Raw genomic sequence first — 10,316 nt, 5'->3', positions numbered from 1 at the left:
TAGTAAATTTTCTTTCTCCTCCTGTCCTTTTCACCAATGAAAGAATGAATTCTACTGAGCAAACATTGTCCAAAATAAATTCCCATCAGGGCTTGGTTCTGAGGCTTAAAGTATCTTAAAAACAAATATTGACATATCACATATATTTTTTCACATATAAGACTGTTTTTGAAACAGAAAATTCCTGCATTTATATTTATCTCAAACTATAAATAAGGACATAGAAAAGTGTTCCAATGCAGCAGTTTAACTAAAGCAGTGCTTCAGTCTTGATGGACAGGGAAGGAGCTTGGCCCTGTCTCAACTTGGCATATCATGCTTTGTTGACTCCCATGGGAGGCTTCATCCTTTCTGAGGAGTGGGTTGGGGAATAGAAATGAGGTTGGAGAGGGAATAGGATGAGAGAGGAAGGGGTGTGTGTGGGAACTGTGGTTGGTATGTAAAATAAACAAAAAATTTAATGAAAAAAAAGCAAAAAACAAAGTAACAAGAGAGGGACCAATATTTGCTGATTGCCTTGTATGGGACACTCAACAGTCAACAGAAAAGGCTTCAGTAGGTTTTATTTTACCCAGAATCACTGGAATGGCAGTAAAAAAGACATTGCAAAAGCAATTAGGATAGCTACTATACATAAAAGGAAGAAGTGTCAGAAAGGGTGTGAGAAATTGTAACCTTTGTGCATTGCTGATAGGTATGGAGAGTGATGTAGGAGCTGGGGGATACAGTATGGCGCCTCCTCACAAACCTAAATGGGGAATTACCATATGATTTTTTTATACATATTTATATTTACTTCACATCTATATTTATTCCCCAAAGAATTTCATTTCAGGCCTCAGATACTCATGTACTTCTGAGAAAATACACTTCTGCATTGCTCATTATAATTGCAAGATACCAAGAAGAAATCCATTCATGGGTAAAAGAATAAACAATAGATAAACTAAAAAAACTAAAACAGTGCTCATTTACATAAAGAAGGTATGGATGAACCATCAATGACCATCATCAAATACTGTATAGCTGCATTAGTAACTAGAAGAGCTAAAGGGAAATATAGCAATCAAATGGACTCGAACAACTTTGAATGGGTAATTAAATTATTATTTAATTATTATTAATTATTAATTATTCAATAACTTTGTACATTCAAAAATGATATCTTCTAAAAATATATTACAAAGCACATAAACATATAAACATATATACATATATACATATATACACATATACATAAACTATTTACATCAAGGGAAGGAAGGTAAATATAAAATAAACACTGAAGATAGCATAGCATATTAACATAATATAACATAATCTAATAAAACAAGATAAACATATGGAAATAAAAACTGAAGATAATATAATAGTGTAATATAGTATAACATAATAAAACAAAATAAATAGGTGAAAATAACACTGAAGATTATGTAATATTATTCTAAAACATAAAATAAAAATATGCTTTTTTTTGAAGCAATTATTGGAGAAGAGACAGATTTTCTCCTGAGTTGTCTTATTGTGGATGGTCGGAGAAGTTGTCAGGCAATTGTCGAGGCTTGTCCAAGTTCTAGGATGAGAATAATTCATTTTAAATGCACAGTGTTCTCTTCTGCTTTATAAACTATATGGTGAAAAGAGCTAGTTAGAGCATTCATAAAATGCATTTCTAGAACATGTGTGCCAACAGAGACGTTTTTGTAAAGTTCACCTTTCATCCATCATGAACATTCCATTGAATACTTCACTTTCACGACAGATCGATATGCTCTATGACATTTGTGAACCTTAATGCTAACACCTAACTCTAACCTTAAATCTACTCTAACTATATAACAGGAAGCCTAATCGTAAAACTCAACCGAGCCTTAAACTCTAAATTGGGTCCTAACTCTAGTATGTAACAACAGTGAGGAAAACATGGAAGATGGTTAGGAATACCTTTTCTTCTTATGAATGAAACCTTTGTGTTAGAAATCGATTTATGTTCTTTTTACATTTTCAACACCATACTATTCCTTTTCTAAAGAATTTATTCTCTCCCTAACCACCAGACACACTGCCCCATTTTCCTCCTCTATGCCCAGTATTTGAAACTGTTCATATTCTTTAGCTCCCAGCTTTCTCTCTTCAGCTTTATTTCCTAATATTCCTGAACTTTTGAAATGTGACCAAAACATACACACACACATTCTATCTATCTATCTATCTATCTATCTATCTATCTATCTATCTATCTTACTATCTATATCTATATAATCTATCTAAATAACTATATATGTGTATATATATATATATATATATATATATATATATATATATATATATATATATATATATATATATATGCGATTGATGACAATCTTGATTTAGCCAGTTGTTGACTCATGAGATAATCATTCCATTGACAGTTAACTCTTTTTATCCCCCATGCTGCACTGAAATACTTATACTCCTGAGCTGGAAAACTGAGTATATATTTTAGATAAACATTCTTTCTAATACATTTAAAAAAATATAACTCTTACCATCACTTTTTTATGTTTTCTCTTCTATTTCTTGTAGTGGGAAGAAGAGCTCCGTTTTTTGGTGAAACATGCACAAAAGCATGCTCTTATAGCATCAATCTGAAAGAGATTATGTAAAATGAGGAGTTTTTAAACTGAAAATTAAAACAATGTCACCAAAGATTTGAACCATCCATTCAACTAAAAAGGGCAACTATGGCTGATTGCATATTTTACGTACATTCACAATTTTAGAATAAGTTACAATAGTATGAGAATTAAGTACTAGGACTCCTTCAGAAAGGGAGGGACTCTGAGTTCTAGGCTTAGGCTACCTCTGATGTTCCAGAAACTCCAGAACCAGATGAAAGATTCTGACTTCCCTTTAGGACCACATAAGATACCCATGAACTTTGTCCTGGGGCCTGACTTGCATGATCTCCTACAACAACATAAGGTCCAGGGATTTTCCTCCAGAATCCCAGGCAGTATGACTTCCTACACCAAGTGAGGGACCCTGCCTTCTAGATGTTAGGCCCACTGATGAACTAGGCAAACTCCATGACCAGTTGAGAGGCTCTCACTGCTTTGATTCAACCTATGTATTCTGCTCAGGACCATTCCCACAGGTGGCTATGTTTCACCTGCCAGGCACCACCTGTATTGACACATGAACCCTGCTCTAGGCTTAAACAGAGGCTGACTCCCAGAAGAAGGATATCCTTCAAATCACAAACATATTTAAAAATCTCCTTTGAATGTAATTCTAAAATCTAAAAGAAATGGATGTATTTCTAGATTCATTGTATGTAATGAAATTAAGTCAGGAGGAATGATATATATATATATATATATATATATATATATATATATATATCTATATGCACTATTGAGATTGAAGAAGGAACAAAATACTTTTCAACTAAAAACTGACCAGGACCAGATGGAGTATTTGAAGAATTTTACTGAATACCAAAGAAAAATGAATATCATTGCTACTCAGATCATTTCATGAAATAGTAAAACAAAGGATTTCTCCAAAATTTTTATGATGCCAGTAATACCTTGATACCCAAACTAGAGAAAGATTCATACGAAAAGAATTAAAACCACAGACTGATTTTCATGATGAGAACAGATACAAAACTTCTAAATGTGAGATTGACAAGCTGGGGTTTGAGAAATGCCCCAGCATTGACAAGCAATGCCTATTTTTCCAGAGGACCCACTTTCAATGCCCAGCATCCACACCATATCTCACAGCTGTCTGTAACTCCAGTTCCAGGGAATTGGATGCTCTTTTCTGGCCTCTGAGTATACCAAGCACACATATCATGCACAAGAATACATGTAGGCAAATAACCATATATATAAAATTAAAAATGATATTGGCAAAGAGAATTTAAGACCATAACAAAAAGATTATCCATGATGGCCCTTTTGGTTTCATCCAAGAATGCAGGGTAAGAAAAATGTATGTAAATCAATCAATACAACAAATCAAATAAATGGAATAAAGAAATTCACATGATCATCCCAATATATGCATGAACGACCACTAACACAATTGAACATTTGGACCTTAATGATAAAAGTCAGGAGAGGCGAGGTATGGGTAGAGAATATGTCACAATTATACAAGCAATAAACAACAAGCCTACCATCTACATATTCTAAAATGGAGAAAAAATATTAATCTAACCATAATGATGAGAAAAAAAGGCAATCATTGTTCACTGTCTCTATTCTTTTTAATAAAGAGCTGAAGTTCTAGACAGACCCAATAAGGTAAGAAGGATATTAAAGCATACAAAGTGTGAGAGAACTCAGAATGCCCCTACTTAAGGATGGTAGGATTTTATCAGCTGTAAAAGGGTTGAGGCTCCACAAAAAGTCTTTCAGCTGATAAACACTACAACAAATTAGCATTTCACAAATTTAACACCAAAATCAGTGATAACAAACTGAATAAAAAAAATCAATGAAAGAATCCCACTCACCTGCCCTAGGATATAGAATCAACCTTGATAGCCATCAGCAGATGAATAAATAGGGAAAATGTGGTATATACACACAATGGAATATTACTCAATAAAGAAAAATAAAATAGTAAAAATTGCAAGTAAATTAATAGAACTAGAAGAAGTTTTACTCAATGAGGACAGCTAGGATTAAAAAAGCAAATGTGATATGCTGCCCTCATGTGTAGATATTAGACTTTTGTATGTTCAAATAGGATTACACGAGGAAACCTAGAAATTAGACGTGGTCTATTATAGATGGACCCATTGAAAGGGAGGTAGTAAAATATATGTAAAATTAAGTCAGAGAAGGAGAATACTGGATGTTGACAGTTTCAATCACAGAGGGATTGGAGGATAAAGGACAGAATGATGAGTGCCAAATAAAAATGAAGGTCTATGAATAAAGCCTTATAGGAACCAAGATCTTGCAAATTAAGTAAAATATAATTTAAGGGGAGGTAGAACGCAGGTGACAAGAAATAACACTGGAGTGATAAGTACTCTGGGCTAAGGTTTAAGTGGCAATGAAGGTAGAAGAGTAAGTCAGAGCAGGGACTAAGGTGTAACTGAACATAAACTAAGGCTGTATGAAGGCTTGTGGAAGCAACTACTTGGTCAAATAGTTTAAAAGACATACTAAAAAGAGTTAGTTCAGAGGTACCTGGAATGTGTTGACTTAACTCATAAGACATGAAATTTATATTGAAACTCCAAAACAAGGGACAGCATACCTCCCTTTGAGTTGTCTGTCAAGTAGGCCTCCATGTCATCTCAAATAACAATCTATTTCTACACATTCTGGTTGTTTGTCATAACTAAATGGTAAGACTCTTTGTTGAAGATACCACACAGTCTGGTTGCAGGGCATTTAGAATTCAATCCCTAGCAGACAAGGAATTTCTGCCTTTCATCATAATAAAAGTTGTAATTCCAGCCACTGGTCATGAAATACATCAAGAGTCTATCCAGTCTTGGACCTTTCCTATGACAACAGTGACCAGCCAGGCAAGCTGTCCACAATGGTTGTGTGGTAGTTATGTAAATAACCAACCTTGTTAGGAATGGATGGGAGACCTGCGCCAAGCAATGGATTAAATGTCTGATGCTGTAAACCTTGTCAAAAGCTTATGTCTGGAATAGTCATAAGCTAGTTCAGGAGAATTAACTAGTGCTATTATTATTTACATTTATACTCATAGGTTTGTTCGGCTCTCATTGTTGGTCATATGATATTTTTTTCAGAGGGTAATGGTTAATGTTAATATTAACTAGTTAACATGATAAGGATAAGCCAGTGTGAAGGTTCATCTGCAGATGGGTCATTTGCATTGACCTTCCACTACTGAAAGCTCAAGAAACAATGAGGAAGAATGGTCTGAAAACAATGTAAGAGTTTGAAGTACACTGAAATGTTCTTTTGGGGACATGGCATAACGGATGCACAGATCAACTCAGAACAGTTGTGTCTTATACTAGACTTGCACAAGCTCAAGCCAGTCAAGATGCCAGCATGAGTGAGGAAACATCTCTCAAGGCCCCAGCACTAGATGAGGAGCAATTGGCCATGGCTGGTTGTGAAAGGAGGAGATTAATTTATCTGTGGGCTGTGGCTTAGGACAGATTGCTCATGTCCCAGAAAGTGTCTTCACACACATTCACAGATGGTCAGCCCTACTTGGACTCAGTGGGCTATTAATAGTAATTTTAAGAGCCAGGCAGTGGTGGCACACACCTTTAATCCCAGCACTCAGGAGGCAGAGACAGGCGGATCTCTGTGAGTTCGAGGCCAGCCTGGTTTACAGAGCAAGTTCCAGGATAGGTGCAAAGCTACACAGAGAAACACTGTCTCAGAAAACAAAAACAAAAGTTAATTTTAGGAGACATTAAGCAAAGAAGAGGAAGAAGAAAGAAGAAGAAGAAGAAGAAGAAGAAGAAGAAGAAGAAGAAGAAGAAGAAGAAGAAGAAGAAGAAGAAGAAGAAGAAGGAGTTCCACCAGCACAAGATGGAAGGAGTCAGTGGTGAATGTAGTTTTCAAAGAATAAATAATAAGAATACTTAAAAAAAATTTACGTTCTATGTATTAATTCTAGAAGACATACTAAATTTAACCTTATTTGGCCTATGGAACATTACTGTGGAAACAGCATAAATGTGCAATGTAAACTGAAGTATATACTTACAAATGGCCGCTTAGTTTTTCTAGCACTGTGCTGCTTCTGCTCTTCTGAGGCATGCTCTTGGTCTTCCATGACAGATGCTGTTAAGAAGCACACATATTTCACTAAGCAAAGTACAATGAACATTTAGGGAGAAAGCTGTCCATTGCTATAATGAAGGCACATTAGGGATGATAAAATATTTATTTTCGTTTTCCCAAGCAATAGTTTGAATTAATTATAAACTGCAGTGGAAATATTTAAATTTTCTACTCTGCTTAATAAAGGATCTCTCTCCAAAACATGTGTCTGGGTGTGGTTTTTCTCTGAACAGAGGTTTAGGAAGCAGCCCCCACTGAATGGGAGTTCCCTTCACTTATATATTCAGATTGATCTCATATATTTCTGAAGATAAAGCAAATGAAATATGGACACCTGAGAGGTGGGAGCAAGGACTCTGTCTTTGACAAACAAAATCTTATCTGTTGCTCAGATTTGATAATGTGTGTGTTATTACCATTCTACTAATCCTTTTGCTTCCTATATGTGTAGTTGTCTGTCTATTACAGATAGTGTTCTGTTCTATACACAATCATTCTATAGAACAAATATATTTTAAAATGTAGTACTTACTTCTCTCCTGATGCATTATTACATTTTTTTCTGCATCATTGTCCATTTTGGATGAGTTGGGACCTGTTGTAGAAGATTCCTGTGGTCCATTAGGGTCAGACACACTCTATCAAAAGGCGTATTGGTAACATATGTTAGAAAGGTCTTATTTGATTTCTAAGAACATACTTGAATTCCTAATTTTATGACACGTGTACTTGAAATTCTATGTAGTGTATATTGAAGACAAAGACATTTTAATAGCAAATCTATTGCGCACAGTAAAGTTTAAATCTATCCTTCATTTTTCATGGCACTTCACTATGTAAGAGGTACAAAGAAAAAAGGAAACACATTCAGAGGATTTGACCTGATGCACAATATTAACAAAACAAAAGCAACTACTTTTATATAAGAACTGTTAATGCTATTTATATTCCCAAATGAATTTGGAGGATATTTATAAAATAAAGAATTGCCTACCCTATTATCAGGAAAATTTCTTTGGACAGTGTGGTACTTTGAATGCAAATGGGCCCCATAAGCTTATAGGAAGTGTCACTATCAGAAGGTTTGGCCTTGTTGGAGGTGGTGTGACCTTGTTGGGGGAAGTTTGTCTCTGTGGGGGCCATTTGAGGTCTCCTGTGCTCAAGTTACACCCAGAGTAGACACAGGCTCTTTTACTGCTTGCTGATCAGGATGAGAACTCTCAGCTCCTTATCCAGGACCATGTCTGCCTGCATGCTGCCATGTCCCACCATGATGATGGTGGACAAAACCTGTGAAACAGGAATCCATCCCAATGAAATGTTTCCCTAATAGGAGTAGCCATGGTCATGGTATCTCTTCCCAGCAATAGAAACCATAACTAATGCAAACAGTATTGATTTCTATTCTCCTATTTCTCTCCCTTTAATTTTGTTCTCCTGATTTATTGCTCCAGCTAATAGATTGAGCACAACATTGAAAAGGATTCAAGATGATAGACAAACCTGTCTCTTATCACCTCAATGCACTCATGTTTTCTTCCATTGAGGATGATGTTGGCTCTGAGTTTCTCCTTATATAATTGTTATTGTGTTGAGGTATTGTCCTTCTTGTCTTACACTCTCTGGACTGTTATCATGATGGTATATTGGATTTTGGCAAGGGCCTTATCTACATGTATTGAGAAGTTTAGGTGACTTTTTGTCTAAGTCTGTTTCTGTGCTTTGTTAAATCTGTTGACTTGTGTATTTCAAACCATCTCTGCATCTCTGAGATAAAAACAACTTGTTCATGGTGGATCATTGTACCTAGAGTTTTTCTGCCTGGCCCACAGTCAGGACAAATCTCTCTCACCTGCCAGTCATACAGATGCTAAGACCCAACCAAGTAAACACAGAGACTTATGTTGCTTACAAACTGTATGGCCATACCAGGCTTCTTGCTAACTGTCTTACAGCTTAAATTAATCCATTTCTATAAATCTATACCTTGCCACATGGCTCATGGCTTACCGGCATCTTCACATGCTGTTTGTCATCGTGGCGGCTGGCAGTGTCTCTGACTCAGCCTTACCAACCAATCAGAGCAACACATTTGCCATACAGAACATCCCATAGCACTTCCCCTTTTCTTTCTTTTTTTTTTTTTCAAAAAGGGAGGTTTTAACCTTAACAAAATAAAATTACATATATTTTGGGAATTTGGGTGTAGCTTCTCTTACTACTTCCTGCTGGAGGGGGCACTGTATCTTATGGGGACACAAAGAAAATTTTAGGATTATGGAATAGCCCATGAGGGTGTATCGTCTGAGTCAGTTGCCTTCAAACCATTCTGGATGTTGGATCATTTGGGCCATGGTGTCATCGGAGACCTTTCAGGGGGTCTTGGCTGGTCAAACCTGATATATCTTAATCTGAAACAAATCCATAGCCTCTGGCTTTCTGTGGGAACAAAAGCAGAGCCTCCTTTCCAAAGCAACACATCCTTACATCCAAATTTTGAAGTCAAGGTATCTTTAAAATATACATATTGGTTTAACTCAACATCTTTTACAATCAAATGTTTTTCTGCAGTTAAAAATCCCAAAGACAACACAATCCAGATTCTCTGTGTAATATTCATCTTTACGTGGCTTATTTTTTATATTAATTTTATTGTCTCTTTAAAGACTTTATTTTTTAAAACTATGTATTTGTTTCTATAACTGTATATATCACCTTTTTTGTCTCTTTCAAGCCTAAGTATATTTTACACACATTGTAAACTATTACATCTGAATCTGTCTTATTGTGAATCTATTGCTTTAAACTGCAGCATTTGTAAGACTGAAACGGTGCTAAATGGCTGCTGGCTCTGCCCACCTCAGTTTCCCAACATGGTGGTGGTACATTTACTGCCAGCTCTGGGAGCTATCTCTTTTTTTGTTTTGTACTAGCAAAGGCTAAATCCACCATGCAGCTTAGTGTGCCACTTGCAGAGGCCTCATTCCTGCCATACTGCAGGTCGAGTGCGCACATCAGGAACCCACAAGTAGCTCAAATTGGCAGGTGCTGCTCATTTGAGAGAGACTATTAGGAAGCTATTTTTAGCTCCGTTTTAGAATCTTTTCTCAGGTTTTAGGTGGAAACTCTTGCCAACTTGTTGGGCGCCATTTGTAGCTAGAGTTTTCCTGCCTGGCCCACAATCAGGACAAATCTGTCTCACCTGCCAGTCCCACAGCCGCTCAGACCCAACCAAGTAAACACAGAGACTTATATTGCTTACAAACTGCATGGCCATACCAGGCTTCTTGCTAACTGTTCTTACAGCTTAAATTAATCCATTTCTATAAATCTATACCTTGCCACATGGCTCATGGCTTACCGGCATCTTCACATGCTGTTTGTCATCGTGGCGGCTGGCAGTGTCTCTGACTCAGCCTTCCACTTCCCAGCTTTATTCTCCTCCTTGTCCTGCCTATACTTCCTCCTGCCTGACTACTGGCCAATCAGTGTTTTATTTAGCAAGCAATCAGAGCAACACATTTG

The 10,316-nt window shown here is 36.4% G+C and overlaps 1 long non-coding RNA gene across 1 annotated transcript; it reads right to left on the bottom strand.

Moving 5' to 3' along the window:
• Positions 1-1,356: 1,356 nt before the first annotated feature.
• On the bottom strand, positions 1,357-7,456 carry LOC131901777 (uncharacterized). The gene is made up of 4 exons (XR_009376874.1): positions 7,324-7,456; positions 6,715-6,791; positions 2,532-2,630; positions 1,357-1,573 (listed from the first exon to the last, which is right to left on the bottom strand). It is a non-coding gene; the product is annotated as an uncharacterized LOC131901777 (long non-coding RNA).
• Between the last annotated feature and the right edge of the window lie 2,860 nt (positions 7,457-10,316).

Source organism: Peromyscus eremicus, unplaced genomic scaffold (assembly GCF_949786415.1).
Source record: "Peromyscus eremicus unplaced genomic scaffold, PerEre_H2_v1 PerEre#2#unplaced_306, whole genome shotgun sequence".
In the NCBI taxonomy this organism is placed as follows: domain Eukaryota; kingdom Metazoa; phylum Chordata; class Mammalia; order Rodentia; family Cricetidae; genus Peromyscus; species Peromyscus eremicus.
Note: the sequence above shows the minus strand (reverse complement) of the source record. Positions and strands in the feature narration are given on the sequence as shown.